We start from the raw sequence: 19,413 nt of genomic DNA, 5'->3' as shown, positions 1-19,413 counted from the left end.
CCTTGTTTTCACATCTCTTATTACTAGTTTGCATTTACCCCTAGCTTTTCTGAGCCTCGCCTTTTCCTCCAATCCCGCATTTAATTTCCATTTTCTTTCCAGTCTCCTACAATGTCTTTGAAGCTCCTTAAGTTCATCTGTATAGCATGGAACAAGTGCTCTTTTATTACCGTTGGTCCTTACTCCCTGAGTGGTGCTACTTCTTCCACTGCTGTCTTTACCCACTGAATGAACTTCTCTGCCATATATCCGGACCCAGCCAGAAGCCTTTCTTTGTGCTTATCTAAGGCTGTATCAAAACCTTCTCCTCTATTCCACCCCAATTCCTACTGTTTGTAGAGAAGTTCTGCCTAGGTACATTTCCCCCCTTTCAGATCTGACTTCAAAATGGTTCAGGCTGTGACTGGCCAGTCAAAAATAACTGAGCCTGTGATTGTAGTATGCCCTTGCCTAGAAGAAATACCATCAAGTATATGCCCTCCAGTATGAGTAATATCTGCCACTCCTTGCTTCCACTTGAAGCAGGACATGAAATCCAAAAGTAATGTCGTATCCCTATCATTTTCATCCTCCAGATCGAGGGTGAAATCTCCAAGGACTATACCCTGTTCCACAACCGGCAGTGGTTCAAACAATTGGTGGAGAGTCTTGAGAAATTTGTTCTTTTGGCCCGGTGGACGATAAACTAAGATATCTTCCATCAATGACCCACTATTGTGTCTGAGCTTAAAATAGGCTTCCTCACAAGTATCTCAGCAAGTTTTGATTGGATCTAAACTCCCATTTAGAAGTTCTTTAAAGATTACCGCCACCTTACCTCCCCTCTTTTCCGGTCTCTCCACTCTTAATGCCTCATAGCCTGGTGGCGTGGCCAAGACTATATCTGGGCCTGAACCTTCCTTAGTTTACGTTTCAGTCATGAACAAACAGTCCAACTTCCACCCCACCATTGTCTCCCTTATTTCCATGCTGTGTTTAATCAGGGATTGCACATTTATCAGCCCGTGCCTCAAACTGTTTAGTGTTGTCCTCCTTTTACTCCCAGCCCCTTCTTTCGATCCTAACTGCAGTGGGGAGGAGACTTGCCCCCCAGCAAGGAGTCCTTAGTGATCCATTCACATTTCCTACATTTCCAGCCTTCCTCTGGAGGTGAGCAAGCCACATCTCCACCCATACAACATACCTCAGGCAAAAACCAAGGTCTACCCTCGGTTTACAAACATAAAATCCACAGTTGGCTTTTGAATACAGTCCTATCCACACAATTTAGAACTGTGGAGAACCCTATACATGTATTAGTACTGGGATAGCAGTTCATGGTGCAGCTTAGAAAAAAGATGCACTGACTAAGACATGCCTATGATGTGGGATGCTACTGTGGAATTTCTGAGGTAGCTTTTTCAAGGTACCTGAACCATGACATACCACACTATGGGCCAGATGTAGCAAAATCAGTTTTTGCGACTTGCAAATTGTGAGTCTGAGTGACTCGCAATTTGCAAGTTGCAAAAACGGATGCAGAATGGTGTCTCAGACACCTTCTGCGACTCGCTATGGGGTCGCAAAGACCCACCTCATCAATATTTATGAGGTGGGTCGCATTTTGCGACCCCATAGCGAGTCCCTGCACACAGAGGGATGGTGGCCTGCTGTAAATAAAGCAGTTTTTTTTTTCATTTTGCAGCCCGTTTTCCTTAAAGGAAAACGAGTTGCAAAATGAAAAAAATACCGAAACCATTTGGTTTCGTTTTTTTCAGAGTAGGCAGTGGTCCATAGGACCACTGCCTGCTCCGAAAAAATATTTTTGCTGGCATTCACAAAGGGGAAGGGGTCCCATGGAGACCCCTTCCCTTTTGCGAATGAGTTACCACCAGTGTGACACTGGTGGTAACTGCAAGTTGGTATGCGACCACATTTGCTGTCACAAAGCAACTCTGAATTGCGATGTGAGTCGCAAATAAGAAGGGAACTTATGAAGGATTGCATACAGCACGTCCTATTCTACTAAATCAAAGGCTTTTTCCACATCGAGCATTATGACCACAAGCTTTGTGTCCTGATTAGAGTAAAAATCTCGGCTTGAATCAGGAAATTTGTATTGGAAAAGATATGTCGTCCTGGAAGACATCCATTCTGATCAGTATGAATAATTGACTGAGCTACTGCAGCTAACCTATTTGCAACTATTTTAGTAAACTGCTTGTAGTTGCTGTTAAGAAGGATAATTGGGCAATAAGAATTGGGGTCTGTCTTTATCTTATCTTTATTTAGCAAGTTGATCACCACCATTGACTGAAGGAGCTGAATATATGCTACCCACGCAGAATCTTATTAAAGAGGAGAACAAAAAAAGGAGTTAACTGTGAAGAGAAGATCTTGTATACTTCTGCTGGTATACAATCCTGACCAATAGATTTGGCATTAGGTAACAACTTTATTGCCTGCTGCACTTCAGCCAAAGTTATTGGTGTAGTTATGGATGGGATTTGTGTTGCCGTAGCTAATCTGTGATTCCCTCAGAAGGACTATTGTGTGATTCTGAATATAACCTGTCTCAGTGTCTAAGAAATACCTGGGCCACCTTCAAGGGTAAAGAGCGAATTGTATTGCTCAAGGGATCACATATACTTTGAAAAATATTCGCATTGCCTCTCTGCTTGATTGTCCAAGCTAAATATTTGCACATAAATTCATTTTCCTCATATATTTTATGAAGATGTGTGGTATGGTTTACTATTTCTTTAGCAGTGAAGAATGTCTGCAAATTATAACTAGCTAGGGTTAAAGCTGTCTGTGTGCTCCTATCCGGGGCATGCGCATGTGCTTTCATAGACTCATCCAGTTGAGTTTGAAGATCAGGGTCCTGAATGTTTTTGGCTTGCCTTTGAGCTGCCTGGCACGAGATTACCTGTCCTCGTAAGTATGCTTTTAAAGCTTCCCATGCATGGAAATCAAAGGCAGAGCCAGAACTGAAGCTTAAGAAATCCACTATGCTGTGTCTCATCTGTTCGAACCAGCCATCATCCACAGGCAATGTTAAGTTAAATCACCATTGCGGTCTTTGTGAATTTAATGCTACCAGCTTAATGTCTTTGCAGATTAATGAATGATCAGAAAAAGCATTGGCTGAGATAGTCGCCAGAGTGCGAAATTAGAAAAAAGTCAATACGTGAGGCAGCACCACAACATTTGGAGTAGCATATTGATGACATGTGGGATGACTAGCCCACCATGGATCAACTAAACAAAGTCCTGAATTAGGGCTTGTAGGGACCTGATGGATTTGGTTTGTTTTGGTTTTTGTTCACACGAGATGTATTGAGTGTCATGTCTTGAATTAGATTAAAATCTCCTCCTATTATCACATATCCCAATGCCTGTTGTAATAGGAAATAAAGATCTTGTAGGGAAGGCATCACCTCCTCCATAAGTCCATAATAATTCGCAAAATTATACACTTGATTATTGATGCTAGCTTTCACCCAGATCCATCCAGAAAACCTTCTACATCTGAATGTAGAGAGCTTCATCAGGACTGATGCCGAACAGCAACTCGTTGATGCTGAGGCCTACCTGGATATGGACTTCAGGCTTCTCCCACTCCAAGCTTTCCTGCCTTCGGCAACAACCACAAGTCTTGAGCAAAGTGAATTGACCAAACTAGAAACAACAGATGCAGCTGCAAAGAATGACATTGTGCATGACAGGAAGAGGCAGAAGCAGGGTTGGTAGAAGTAACATGAAATGACAGAACTTCAGAGTGCAATGATGCTGACCCTGAGGGCAGACACACTATGTGCCAGTGCATCTCCTCCCTGAATAGAGAGGGTTAGCCTGAGGCATACTGCAGGACCCTGCCAGCCGCACCCAGGCACCAGATGGCACTCTGTTTTGGTGAGGTAAGGACAATTTGGCAGTGTTAGCACAACTGAGCATACAAACTCAAAAATGATAGCACTGCATCTGTGTTTGATGCCTGCAGAAGACAGAACCCAAACCTGGGAGAAGTGGTGAGAGATGGCAGGCAGGTAGGGGCAAACTACATGCCCCCAGTACAATTGTTCCATGCCACTAAAGCATTCATATGTGTCAGTTGTAGTGTCTAGTGTTAGCGCGTCAGACCCTATTAAGTGAACTTACAAGGGAGACACGAATAGGCCAATGGACCTTTTGACTGCGTTTTGAGTTTTTCCCACCACAAACGCTGTACCAATACAAATCAATAGCAATAACAATCAATGACATCAGGAATCAATGGGAGTCAGTAATTTCCACACACCATGACCTTGCAGTCATGAACAACCACACCTGTAAAAGTTAGAATATTTATTTCACTATATTAACAATGCTAATGTCACGTAACTTAGTCTCAAAATCAAATGATAAACATACAGAAACAATTCTGTCTGACCAAGGCGGTGAAAGAATCTCAGTCTAATCAAAGCATGAGCTACTACACATTTTAAAGTTACAATACAAATTAATAGCAAGAATAACAGCGAAAAAGCAATATTACATTACATGCCTAGATTCAGAAAAGAAAATACATCAACTGTTGTAACATGTAGCGAACTTCATCCATGAGAACCCTAACTAACCCCATATTAGAATAGCACAGTGGCGGCCCGTCCTTTAGGGCGGGTGGTCTACGCCCCCGACCTTTTGCTTCTCATGAAGAGTGTCTTTCAGGCTGAACAAAGGCCAGCCTGACAGACACTCTTCATTTTCAGCTCAGACAGCCAAGTGTGAGCCATGTACGATTTGTGCTGACTCCTGGCTGCCTGAGCTGAACTTTGCTGGGCTGAGGAGGTCACAGCTCCTATGGGCGTGACCTCCTCGGCTCAGCAAAGGTGCCTCGAGGCCCTCCCCTGGGTGACGAGGAAAGCGTCACCCATTGACACTCGCCCTGGGCACTTCAGGTTTAAGCCCTGAAGCGCCCAGGGCGAGTGTCAATCAGTGACACTTTGTCACAGAGTGGGGTGGGGTCAGCAGTCTCACTGACCCCATCCCACTCTTTGACGAGGCTGAGACTGCTGCCTTCCCTCATTGGCAGTCAGCCAGTGAGGGAAGGCAGCAGTCCCAACCCTTCTGGGACCTGGAGGCTGAAGGTAAGTGTGTGTGTATGTGTGTGATGTTTTAAATTGAATGTTTGGTGAGTGTTGTTAATGGATGTGCGTGCATGTGTGTGTGAAAGAATGAGTGTGTGTGATCTTTTAAAATGAATGTTTGGTGCATGCGGGCATGTTTAAATGTTATGAGTGTTAATGGATGTGCGTGCATGCGTGTGTGTGTGAAAGAATGAGTGTGTGTGATGTTTTAAAATGAAAGTTTGGTGAGTGCGTGCATGTTTGAATGGTATGAGTGTTGTTAATGGATGTGCGTGCGTGCGTGTCTGTGTGTGAAAGAATGAGTGTGTGTGTGCTTCGCGCCCACCCTCCTCCCTCCTAAAGCTGCCAGCCGCCAATGGAATAGCATGTTTGGGCTTCATGCAAAACAATTTAGTCAACACAAATTTGGAAAAAACATCTAACTATGGCTCTATCAAAATAGCGGTTGGTACCTAGAGACAAAAGCAAATAGACATAACAATCAGTATCCTTGTCAGTATACCTGTCCTCAATATGGTTCAGCAAGCTATGAAAGTCTTCATCAACAGGACATCAGTTTGGTCAGCAAGACATCAGGATTCAGCATCAAAGTTCAGAAAAAGCAAAGTCTCTCCAAGCAGTTTGAAAAATATAACTAAACACAAAAAGAAAATGGGGAGAAATGGCCTCCCTCCTCTCGGTGCAGTCTGCCTAAGTTAGATTTCCTAAAACTACTCCCCATATACTAATTGGTCGAGGAATTGCATGTTTACACTTAGTCCAATTAAACTAAACCTTCAAATCTATAATTCTACAACTACATGGTTCACAATTGGTTCCTCTTCTCTCTCTGCAGTCATTTGGCCCGTCAGGTATCAATATTGTTGCAGCTTATACTCCAGTCAGTGCGTTCATTGTCTTCTCCAGGGAAGGTCAATTTTACACACATTACACTAAACATTGTTTCACTAGCAAGTACAGCATCTTCTAGCAAGCAGTTTCTCATGAGAACTAATTTCAGCTACGAGCATGTGGTCAGCACAGTGGAAAATTACAATTTAATTCTCTAAGCAACCATTTTATAAAACGCCTAAGAAATGCAGCTCGACATGAGGCCATGCAACTAGGCCAAGACCTCACTAAGTTAAGGCCTACAATTAATTAAAGCTAATACATAAGGCATGACCTTTAATAGGACATATTCCTACATTAATCAAACATAAGCTCAACATTTCACATTAATAAGTATACTTCGTGAACACTGGCAGCCACTCTGGTTGGTGCACCTTCAAATGCGTGCATTATTTTTCTCTTAAGTTAATACATTTTCTACGCAAATTCAACAGTCAAAATACATGAATATTCATTAATAAGACTCATTAATAACTCAGCGTTACCAATCCCTCCTCTGATGACTAAATATGTCATCACACTAAATCTTACCACACAAAATGTAGCATCAGCTAAAATTCTGTCATCTCCATCCCTTCATATCATTGTTCCCTTCTGGGATTTCCCCTAAACAATTTTTCTCTTTTCATTTCTTCCACCCTCTGACCATTTTTAATTTTGTTCAATTTAATCATCCTACACAATTTACACATTCCCCAAGCTCTTATTATGCAAATCACAATAATCACTATCCCTTGTATTATTTTCAATATTATCCCCTTCCCAATGTTGCTGAGCCAATTTTCCACTGAAGCAAATCCTTTGCCAACTTTCTCCCAAACACCTGGTTCTTTCAACTCCCAAATCAGCACTCTCATTAGTCAGATTGATAAGTAAGCTTCTAATTTCTTTACTATTATCAGGAATGAACGAACAGCAATGCTTCGAATTGAGCATCTTGCAAACTCTGCCATCTTTTGCTAAAAGAATGTCTAACGCAAGGCCGTTCTGAAGAGTCATAGCTCTTTCCGCAGCCAATTCTGGATCTATCAGGATCATGGCTCCTGAAACATTTGTCAGCATGTTATCCACAATAGTAGACAACTTTCAAATCTTTATAGAATTCAGAACAACTCCTACTGAAGGAATCATTGCTCCAAATATATCTCCCACTATACTAGAAGGAGACTCTCTCTTTTCTCTACTGTGATGTAATTCAGTCAATTTCGGTAATCTCTTTAAGTCATCCAGTTGGAAAATCTTTGGGAAAACTATCCCCAAATAGCATGTGCCATACCATCCCCTTGGAAGACGGTAATAAGCAATAAATCCACAAATGTAATATATGCTAGGAATCAGTGGATCCTGTTCATTCAACATAAATGTCAATTTATTCTGAAACAAAAACACATATCTACATTCACTCATTCCCACAAACAAAGTGTCAGTACCAGATTTAGGCCTGTATACACAAAGCTTCCCTATATGCTGTGCATCTAAAGCTAATTTCCCTTGTATTTTTATTGCACTTTAAGCACAATCATTTATAAAAGTCATTTTCTCTAATCCCTTTTCTAACTTCTCCTTTAATGCCTTTCTCCTATCATCTGTGTGATATAAAAAGCTCTTTTCTAAAGGTGTAAGCAAGCATGTCACGTTATTCCTGTGAGCGCAAGCCGTGCCAAAAGTTAATGTAGGCTCGAAGAAACCCCTTACTAATACTGTGTCATTGTCCTTAGCTACTCTACTCAGATACTTAATTATCGGGACAAATAAAAACACAACGTCATGGTTGGAGTAGGAATACTGGATGTACTCCTGGTTAAAGAATCTTGTTAGTAACAGACTACAGCTTATCCCATGAGTAAGAGGCAAACTATGATAGGTAACTTCTTCTTCGACTGATGAAGGAATCTGTGTACACTCATAACAATTCTTCACATCCATTGTCTCAACATACTCAATAAGTGGTCGAAGACATTAGAAGAAAGTTCCCATTGAGCATTGTCTACGTGTAGATACCTCTCATCTAACCTAAACTTCTCTATCACTGTTAATGCAGTAGTTGTCTCTAAAGCTGAAGCATGGTTGGCTTTACTCTTGTCAAGAACAGTCATACCCACAATCAATATCACACACAATATCACACATACAATTGCCAAACCAATGCTCATGTATTTACAGCACCTGTTCTTCCTACCCTGCTGGCTAATGTTATTCATGATCTGTAAAGAATCAGAAAGTAGAAGAGAAAAACTTATAACTATGCAGCAAAAATCAAAAACAAAAATCTTCTTTCAGCAGTTATTTACAGCTTTCAGACTCACTTACCAGGATTCTTTGTCAAAAATCGATTTAGCAGCTTGTCAAATTAGATTATTTTGTCAAATCAGGTTTCAAAAGGTCAAATCAGGACGTCAAAATCTTTTCTGGTTATTTTGAACAGTGAAATCTTTTCTTTGAACTTTTCTCAATTTGTCTCAACAGTTCAGTTCATTAGCTTCATTCATGTACCGAAATATTGACCTGGAATGTCTCGATCAAAACAAAAAGACAAAAACTTTCTTTGCTATTCACTTGTTCTTCCATGCGCCCATTCAGGACCTGCGTACCTTCGACTTGCTATTCTCCTTCTTTACAATTTTCGATCTACATTCAATTCTCCTTCACTAAGATCTTCTCTCCTAGTTGTATCTACTTTTTCCTTGACTGTTGTCACAACAACTGCATCTTTTCTCTTTGCTTGTGACTCCGCCACTTATCTCCTTTCAGTGTACCCTTGGTCAATGCTCTGTTCAGTGTTGAACTTGAAACTTCTTCTTGCTCTGCAGGATTTTCTCTTGACGGACCTGAAGAAGTCAGACTACATTGGCTTTGATCCGATTCAACTCCTTCCCCCTCGGGGTCTGGCGTTTGCTCTGTTAGTCTCTCAAACTCATCTACTTCTGGGAAAGTCCTCCTCTGACTGGGCTGTCCTGCTGCCTCAATTGAGCTTGGCTCACTGTCACTTTGCTGGAGGTCTTCTCCTTCGTCTCTCACAGGAGTGACTAAACCGTCCTCAACATGCTCAGATCTCGGCTCAGTTCCTCTTACTTCTCCTTCCGGCTCTGAGGCTTTTTTGGTCACTGTTGGCACTCTCAAAAACTCCTCTTCATTGTCCAAAGGACATGCCACTTTTTTTGTGTGGCTTGCGTGTATCCATTTCGGAACTCCAGCACACTTCACAGCTGTGGTAGTGGTCAGAACTACCTGGAAAGGGCCTTTCCACCGAGGCTCCAAACACGTCTTCCTCACATATTTCCGGACAACCACCCAGTCACCCGCCCTCAGGGTGTGTTCTTGATCTTGGATCGGTGGCAGTGTGGTAGGTTCCACCTGCTGAGAGAAAGTGCAAACTACATCAGCCAGACCTTTGCAGTAGTCCAACACCATATCATCTGTTATGTTCACAAGCACATTTGCAGGAACAGCTTGCAACCTCATTGCTCTGCTCATGAGGATTTTGTGCGTTGATAATCCTGTCTTCATATTGGGTGTGTTTCTCATTGTCATCAGAACTAACGGCAGTGTGTCAGGCCATTTCAGATTTGTGCACGCACACATTTTCGCCATTCTTGATTTCAAGGTACCATTCATCTGTTCCACTAGTCCTGATGCTTTAGGGCGGTAACTACAATGCAACGTCTGCTCAATGTTCCATGCTGCACATAGTAATTTAATTACTTCTTTGTTGAAGTGACTTCCCCTATCTGATTCTAAAGAGATCGGAAACCCAAAACATGGTATAATTTCCCTAAGCAGTAGTTTTGCTATCATTTGTTTTTGTAGGGTATGCTTCAATCTAATGACTAAATATGCAAACAATCACCAACACAAATCTCAAACCTCCACACACAGGCATCTAAATAAAATTAATTTGCATTATACTGAATGGACCTCCTGCTCTTCCAGTGTGACTCAAATTGACCACTGTCCCTTTTCGCCATGTTCATTTGCTGACAAATGACGCAACAATGGCAAACTGCTTTCGCAACTTGTCTAAACCTTGGGTTGAACCAGTTCTGCTTGAAACTGCGAATAATTGCATCCCTACCAACATGTGCTTGACCATCATAATATATAGCCATTTGAGACAACAGATTATTCGGCAAAACCAGTTGACCCACTTCTGAAACCCACAATTCATCCTGTTGCTGTACACATTTCATTTTGCTCCATGATCTTTTTCCTCCCTATCAACATTATTCTGCAATGTTTTCAATTCTTCCAATGTATCTATTACTTGCAATGCAAAACTTGGACATGTTTCATCTTCTTCAGGTAACAATTCCCACTTATCTTTGAATGATATACAGTTCAATGTGCAAAACCTTGCGCCTTGATCCACATATCCATTTCCCATTGACACAAAATCGTGCAATTTCAGATGCGCACTGCATTTCACCACAGCAATCTTTTCAGGCATTTGGATAGCTTGAAACAGTTCTTTAATTCTCTCACCATTCCTCACTCGTGAAACAGAAGAGGTCATGAAACCTCTCTGCGACCACAACTGGACAAAGTCATGGACTATTCCAAATCCATACTGGCTATCCATATAGATAGTAACTTTAAGCTGACCTGAAACATGGACACTTTAGTAAGGGCTACCAGTTCCTCTACTTATGCAGAGTATGCTCCTTAAAGCCAAGACGCTTCCAGTATACCAGTAATTATACACATAGCATATCCTGCTCTCAGTACTCCTGTATTATCTTTTAAACAGGAACCATCAACAAAGATAATTTGGTTGTTTTCTTCCAATCCTGTGACTCTAATATCAGGTCTCGGTTTTGTGCACAGATCAGTTACTTCAAGACAACTATGCTCAATATCTTTCAACTTTTCAATTTCAACTTTTTCATTTGGAAGCAAGGTTGTCGTGTTAAGCACTGTACATCTTTTCAGTGACACATTTGGTGACCCTAGAATACTCATCTCATAACGCATCAATCTTGCACCTGTCAGATATTGGGTTTTGGTTTGTGTAAGTTAGTGAGGGACCATTATTGTTAGGGGATGTCACATCACAATGCTTTCACACTGTTCGAGTGTAGGAAAGTACCATCTTGTCTGGCATGTTACCCCCATATTTCACTGTATATATGTTGTTTTAGTCTATGTGTCACTGGGACCCTGCCAGGCAGGGCCCCAGAGCTCATAAGTATGTGCCCTTATGTGCTCCCTGTGTGATGCCTAACTGTCTCACTGAGGCTCTGCTAACCAGAACCTCAGTGGTTATGCTCTCTCTGTTTTCCAAATTTGTCACTAACAGGCTAGTGACTAATTTTACCAATTCACATTGGCATACTGGTACACCCATATAATTCCCTAGTATATGGTACTGAGGTACCCAGGGTATTGGGGTTCCAGAAGATCCCTATGGACTGCAGCATTTCTTTTGCCACCCATAGGGAGCTCTTACAATTCTTACACAGGCCTGCCACTGCAGCCTGAGTGAAATAACATCCACGTTGTTTCACAGCCATTTACCACTGCACTTAAGTAACTTATAAGTCACCTATATGTCTAACCTTCACCTGGTGAAGGTTGGGTGCAAAGTTACTTAGTGTGTGGGCACCCTGGCACTAGCCAAGGGGCCCCCACATCGTTCAGGGCAAATTCTCCGGACTTTGTGAGTGCGGGGACACCATTACACGCGTGCACTGTACATAGGTCACTACCTATGTACAGCGTCACAATGGTAACTTGGAACATGGCCATATAACATGTCTAAGATCATGGAATTGTCACCCCAATGCCATTCTGGCATTGGGGGGACAATTCCATGATCCCCCGGGTCTCTAGCACAGCACCCGGGTACTGCCAAACTGCCTTTCCGGGGTCTCCACTGCTGCTGCTGCTGCCAACCCCTCAGGCAGGTTTCTGCCCTCCTGGGGTCCAGGCAGCCCTGGCCCAGGAAGGCAGAACAAAGGACTTCCTCTGAGAGAGGGTGTAACACCCTCTCCCTTTGGAAATAGGTGTGAAGGCTGGGGAGGAGTAGCCTCCCCCAGCCTCTGGAAATGCTTTGATGGGCACAGATGGTGCCCATCTCTGCATAAGCCAGTCTACACCGGTTCAGGGATCCCCCAGCCCTGCTCTGGCGCGAAACTGGACAAAGGAAAGGGGAGTGACCACTCCCCTGACCTGCACCTCCCAGGGGAGGTGCCCAGAGCTCCTTCAGTGTGCCCAAGACCTCTGCCATCTTGGAAACAGAGGTGTCTGTGGCTCACTGGACTGCTCTGAGTGGCCAGTGCCAGCAGGTGACGTCAGAGGCTCCTTCTGATAGGCTCTTACCTCTCTTGGTAGCCAATCCTCCTTCCTAGGTAGCCAAACCTCCTTTTCTGGCTATTTAGGGTCTCTGCTTTGGGGATCTCACCAGATAACGAATGCACGAGCTCATCAGAGTTCCTCTGCATCTCCCTCTTCACCTTCTGCCAAAGGATCGACTGCTGACTGCTCAGGACCGCAACAAAGTAGCAAGACGCCTACTAGCAACCTTGTATCGCTTCATCCTGCCAGCTTTCTCGACTGTTTCCAGGTGGTGCATGCTCTGGGGGTAGCCTGCCTCCTCTCTGCACCAGGAGCTCTGAAGAAATCTCCCGTGGGTCGACGGAATCTTCCCCCTGCACCCGCAGGCAACAAAAGACTGCATCACCGGTCCTCTGGGTCCCCTCTCAGCACGGCGAGCGTGGTCCCTGGAACTCAGCAACTCTGTCCAAGTGACTCCCACAGTCCAGTGACTCTTCAGTCCAAGTTTGGTGGAGGTAAGTCCTTGCCTCCCCATGCTAGACAGCATTGCTGGGTACCGCGTGATTTGCAGCTGCTCCGGCTCCTGTGCAATCTTCCAGGATTTCCATCGTGCACAGCCAAGCCTGGGTCCCCGACACTCTAACCTGCAGTGCAAAACCTTCTGAGTTGTCCTCCGGTGTCGCGGGACTCCCTTTTGTGACTTCGCGTGGACTCCGGTTCACTCTTCTTCCAAGTGCCTGTTCAGGTACTTCTGCGGGTGCTTCCTGCTTCTGTGAGGGCTCCCTGACTTGCTGGGCACCCCCTCTGTCTCCTCATCCAAGTGGCGACATCCTGGTCCCTCCTGGGCCACAGCAGCATCCAAAAACCCTAACCGCAACCCTAGCAAGGCTTGTTTGTAGTCTTTCTGCGTGGGAACACCTCTGCAAGCTTCATCGCGACGTGGGACATCCATCCTCCAAAGGGGAAGTTCCTAGTCCTCTTCTTTCTTGCAGAATTCCAAGCTTCTTCCAACAGGTGCCAGCTTTCTTGCACCCTCAGCTGGCATTTCCTGGGCACCTGCCCACTCTCAACACTGTTGCGACTATTGGACTTGGTCCCCTTGTCTTACAGGTACTCAGGTCCGGAAATCCACTATTGTTGCATCGCTGGTGTTTGTTCAAAATGGTATGTATGAATTTTGTGGTTCGGTAATAGCGATTTCTTAAAATTCGCAAATGCTATTACCGAATCGCAAATAGAGAATGCAACCTCATTCAACCATATGATAGGTGCAAATGATTTTGCATTTCCCAATTTGCAAATTCCAGTTAGGAATTCGCAAATTAGGAAATGCAAATACCAGGGTGCTGGGGGCCTAAGGCCCGTCTGATGCACCGCAAACATTTTTTTACAGATATGTGAAGCACACACATGCCTTAGGGGCATGTGTGCGCTACATATCAATTTTAAAAATGCATTTATAATGCAGTTTTAAAATTTGCACATGCTTACCACCAAACTTTGATTTGTGGTAATTGCATTTCCTAAATGCCAAATTTGCATTTAGGAAATGCTTGATACATGTGCTTTGGAAATCGCAAATAGGAATTCTCTATTTGCGATTTCCTATTTAGAGAATCGCAATTTGCGATTCTCTAATTGGGGTTGCAATTTTAAGGAATCGCTACTTTTGCGATTCCTTAAAATTGCACAGTGAATGCCTTTCATACATTGTGAAAGGCATTTTTGCATTCACAAACGGCCGAATTTTGCGATTTGCATCGTTTGCTAATGCAAAAACGCTTAATACACTTGGCCCCAAGTCTTTTCCCAGTAGGGATACTGGACTTGAATCACAGACTACAAATTTGTGCAATCCTTTAAAGTTGCCAATTTTAACCTGAACTGGTTCCGTAATTGGGATGGTTAAATACTGATTTGCTACTCCTACAATCTGGACTGTCTTTCCTGAAAGGGGTAAGTTCAGAACTTCTGCAGTTCTTACTGTAGAGCGTGTAGCTCCTGTGTCAGCCAAGAATTAAACTTTGTGACACATTACTTTTCCCTTCATATATGGGCCTTTCTGATCTACTTCTAGAGAAGCTGCAAGCACACATTCTTCTTCATCCGAACTCTTGTTCACCCAATCATCATTTATTCCATTCTCACTGTGTAACAGAATTGGTGAACTGTGTTTTTACTTTGGTTGGACCTGTGACCTGTTGAGGAAGCATCACCTGCTGCTGTTCCATTGGAGCTTAAGGTATTTGAATTTGCTGTCTAGGTACAATTGAAACCTGCTGTTGCATTGGCTGTAACTGTGTCATTTGTACACGCACATGGCATTTACATCTGCTGCATGGGTTGAAGATTCTGCATTTGATTCACATTGTTAAGAAAATTCAGATGATGACCTCTCATTCTCGGTCCTCTCATGTTTTGGAATGAATTGATGTCACTGGTTTGCTGAACGACACCTTCCTGTACCATCATCGGACACTCCCACTTCCAATGTCCGACAGCTTCGCAAGCTTGACAAGGCAATAATCTCTTCATTCCCTGCACATCATTCTGGACCACTACAGTATTCACATCTGGGCTACGATTTCCATTACCAATTCCTCTGTGACCTCTACCTCTCATCTGATTCTGAAACACCCGCATTTCCCTGCTGCTGTTGTGGAAAATTTCCCTGCATCCCTGTCTGTGCCGCTTTGATCTGCATCACCATCGCCTTTTCCTTCAACTTTCTCTGCCTCAACTCGATCTCATCACTACAGTACTTTGCATACTGCAACACTTCATCTATAGGTTTTACTTGCCAGAAAATTAAATGACTCTTAATCATCTGGCTAATTTCAGGTCTCAATCCTTCCACAAATCTAAACACAAAATGAATCATGTCTTTTGGCTCAGTTGTCTCTGTATCACTCTAATGCTTGAACTCCTACAACAATCTCATAATAGGAATGTACTGACTCCTTGGCTTCCTGAGCTGTCCTATCTATTCTCTGCCAGTCAATACTTTTGGGGGCCAAATTCTCATTTTCAATAATTCAATCGCTTTGTAATAATATTTCATTACTTGAGGAGATAGCACACCTGTAGCCTGATCTCTCTCTGGTTCCTTTGTCGACCAATTTATACTCCTCTTACACTCCATCCACAGATCAGCTAGAACTATCTCTAATAAAGTGTTCAAGCCTTCCCACAGGCATTTTGCAAGTTTCACAAACCTGTCTGTCTGCTGATACCATTCTACTGGTTTCTGTCTCAACCTGGGATAGTCATTTCTAAAGGACAGAATGTCACTTCTGCTCCAAGGGACATGAACAAAGGGCCAGATGTAGCAAACGTTTGCGACTCGCAAACGGGCCGATTCGCAATTTGCGACAGTGCAAAATCGGAAATGGGATGCAAAAAGCCCATTTCCGACTCGCAAAAAGCGATGGGACCCGTTTGCGAGTCGCATCCGTTGCGACCCCATTTTGCGACCCGCAAATTGCAAGTCGCAAACCTTATGCAATTGCAATTCGCAAATTGCGACTAGTCGCAAAAAGCCCAGTTTGCATGTCCCATTTACCACTAACTCAGAGCAGGTGGTAACCATTACCAGAGTATAAAAGGGGACCCAGAAGGCATCTGGGTTACTCAAGATGGCGGAGATATACCTGATAGCAGTGAGGAGGAGAGTCTACGCATCCCAGCAGAGGAGGAGGAGGGGCCACAGACAGGAGAAGATATATAGAACCAGGCAGACTCTTTTTCAGCAAACTGAAGAGGAGATCTATGACAAATACCGCCTTAGCAGCGCAGCCATTCTAGAATTAATAGATTTACTCAAACCACAGCTAGAACACAAGACTATGCGTGGCTGCGCCATCCCTACGCATGTGCAAGTGCTATGCGCACTGCACCTCTTGGCCTCAGGGAGCTATCAGGGGGTCATTGCCGTGGCAGGTGGGGTATCCCAAAGTGCAGTGTCAAGGTTCCTCAGGGCATTCCTAGATGCCTTAGTCACGCACATGTCTCACTTCATATACTTACCAAGGAATGAGGCAGAAATTAACAGCACCAAGCTGGACTTTTACCGCATTGCCCACTTTCCTCATGTCATAGGGTGTGTAGATGGGACACACATTCAAATATGCCCCCCTGCTAATCTGGAACACATTTTCCGCAACAGGAAGTGTACCCACTCACTCAACATACAGGTTGTTTGTGATGCCCATTATGTCATCACGGACATCGTAGCTAAGTTTCCTGCCAGTACCCATGACTCATACATTTTTAGGCATAGTGGGATACATCAACGCCTGGAACGTGGGGAATTTGGAGACGGTTACCTCCTAGGTAGAGCCACAGACACTTGCAGACATACACACAGGTCACTGTGCACAACAATCTGGACTTCCTAACCGTGTACTTTTGTGCCCAACAGGTGACAGTGCATATGCTCTCAGGCCTTGGATCATGACTCCGTTTTTAACACCCAGAACTGAATCAGAGAGGCAATACAACAGTGCGCATAAGAGGACCAGGAACCTGATCGAGCGCACCTTCGGACTGCTGAAGGCAAGATTCAGATGCCTCCACCGCAGTGGAGGCGCCCTCCAATACACCCCCATTACCGCTTTCAAAATTGTGGTCGCATGCGCCATCCTCCACAACATAGCCAGATCCTGATGATGAAGAGCAAGAACAACCACATCGCCATCATGGGGATAGGAGTCTAGCTAATCAAGGCAGACTGAGACGGGACCACATTGCAACGCAATATTTTGGACGGTAAGTGTCAACTCCCACCATACTCACCTATTAACCATTTGTTAAGTGGAACATAAATAACTGTTTTATTAATGTCGTGAAGAAACTATATACAAGTTGAAATTGTCCATGGGCAGGAAAATGCCAACCAGTCATGTGGCACATTAACGCCATGTGCCACATTAATCTGTCCTGGCTGTTATCTATGATCTCCTGCCCCTCCTGCCAGCCTGGCTGGTCCCTGCTGCGTCCATGGTGCTGTGCCTACCACTCCTCAGCACCCTACTGTCAGTGGCAGAGACACTGCTCACTGTTGCGCCCTCCTCCCAGGTGTATTTGTTAACTTCCTGGCTGTGATGTCATCATCATGTACCAGGAAGTGCTTCCAGGGTGTTCTGGTATGCTTCCTGGAGTGTTCTGCTGCATCTGCAAGCTATTTTGAAGGTATTCGCAATTTGCGACACCCACTCGCTAATTGCGAGTTCGTTTTTTGCACACTCGCAAACAGCGACCTCGCAAACTGCGGACTCGCACACAGCGCTGCGAGTCCGGCTGCGAGTCGCAAAATCGGATCGCTTTTTTTTCTGGCATTCCAATTTGCGACTCGCATTTTGCGAGTCGCATCAACTCGCAAAATGCGAGTCGCAATTTTTATTTATGCTACATCTGGCCCAAAATTCCTTCCTGGAATCTCTCTCATTGGTAAGATTTTCACTGGATCCTTGCTCTGCTGCACATTTGAAGTAAGCTCCGCAGATTCCCTTTTCCTTTTATCTCTTTTTTTCGCCCATCTACCTTCTCATTTGTCTAATGCTCCCCAAGTGTGGACACTTTGGAGCAACTCCCTAAGGTGTGCCTTCATTCCTGCAGCTCTCATTTGCTTAAAGTCATTTGCATCAAAATCTTACCTGTAACTCCTTTTCAAATGCTTCGTCTTCTCTATTTCTATGTCGTACTTCTCTGCCAGGTCTGCTAGCCTTTGATGTACATTGCTCACTTCCCTCGTAACTTTCCGGCACAGATATCTCAATTCTGCCTCAGTGTAGGACTCTAGTCTGTTCACACCAATAGTTCCTTCAATGAGCTCACCCGCTTCCATTCCTAGTCTCGTATCGTTCAAGTACTCTGCTCCCCTGGGAGCACCCTGCGGGGTATTCAGCTTGTCTAACCATTCAGTCAATTGCTGGGGAGTCAAACCTTGAAGCTAAATATTATTAGCCTGGGCATGCAGCACTTGTTGCACCACACCAGTAAATTATTAACATTGCAGCCCCTGTAATTTCAGACTCTGACTAACATTCAACCCTATGGCAGTATCCAGAGGAACTCCGAATGGACTAAGGTCTAGCAATGATCTAGATTCATCAAAGGTCTTTCCCACAGGACAGACTACTCGAATATTCTCATTAAGACCTCCTCTCATTAAATTCTGACTCATGACTCCCTGTCCATCTGCACTGGTTTTCTCATGTGCAAACAAAGGTACAACTGGACCAATGGTAACAGGTACGGATACAGTATCTGGGATTGGTCTGATACTCAAGTTCTGTGGGTGCATAGTTCCCAAATTCTGATTCATCAGTACAGACCTGTCTGACTGCGTCCCTATTATCGGCATGTATGTTAGCCCTGTTTGTGACTGCATTTGAGGCAGTAAAAGTGGAGTTGTCTCTGTCTGAACCAACATCAGTTTTGGGAAAACCTGTCCTGTTGGCAATATTAGGTTTGTGGCAGTTTCCACTACAGGTACATCAGGGTAAATTCTCGGGACATTCGACTGTGGCACCCAATTCTGTGCTACTGGAGTAATAGGTGCATTAAAACTGCTCTGCAATGGGCTCTGTGTCATACTCGGATTAACCTGCACTGGACTTGTAGTCATGTTAACCTGGGTCGGTGCTGAAGGATTTATACTAGTGCTTGGAACATTCTCTTGTGCTGCATACGATGGGGGACGATTTTTCAATAACTGTAAAATAAACTCATCATCGTCTGATTCTTCCTCAAATGTCAATAATCCTCTAGACTCCTTTGGTCTCTGCTCCCTACTCTTGGAAGGGCTTCTGTTTGTTTTTCTGGTAGCTTTCCTTCATTCTCACTCGCTATCCTGTGTAATCGCAGGAAATAGTTTAATCCCTTGTAAAGTCTCGGTTCTCCACAATTTCTGAGCACTGTCCCATCTAGCCTCTGCTACTGTCTTTTCTACCTCCTTCATTCTCCTCTCAAATTTGTGTTGCTGTTGCTGTCTGGCTACTAACTCCCAGATCGCTAATGCTTCCAACTGTGCTGGTCTCTGAGGGAGTTTCAGGTCATACAGCACTCTCCTCAGATGCTCTAAGCTCCTCAAATTAAATGTTCCATGGACAATAAATGCTAAGCTCCCGTCTTTTTCTGTTAC

This window comes from Pleurodeles waltl, chromosome 5, assembly GCF_031143425.1.
Source record: "Pleurodeles waltl isolate 20211129_DDA chromosome 5, aPleWal1.hap1.20221129, whole genome shotgun sequence".
In the NCBI taxonomy this organism is placed as follows: Eukaryota; Metazoa; Chordata; class Amphibia; order Caudata; family Salamandridae; genus Pleurodeles; species Pleurodeles waltl.
The sequence above is the reverse complement of the archived record's forward strand: the minus strand, read 5'-3'. Positions refer to the sequence as shown.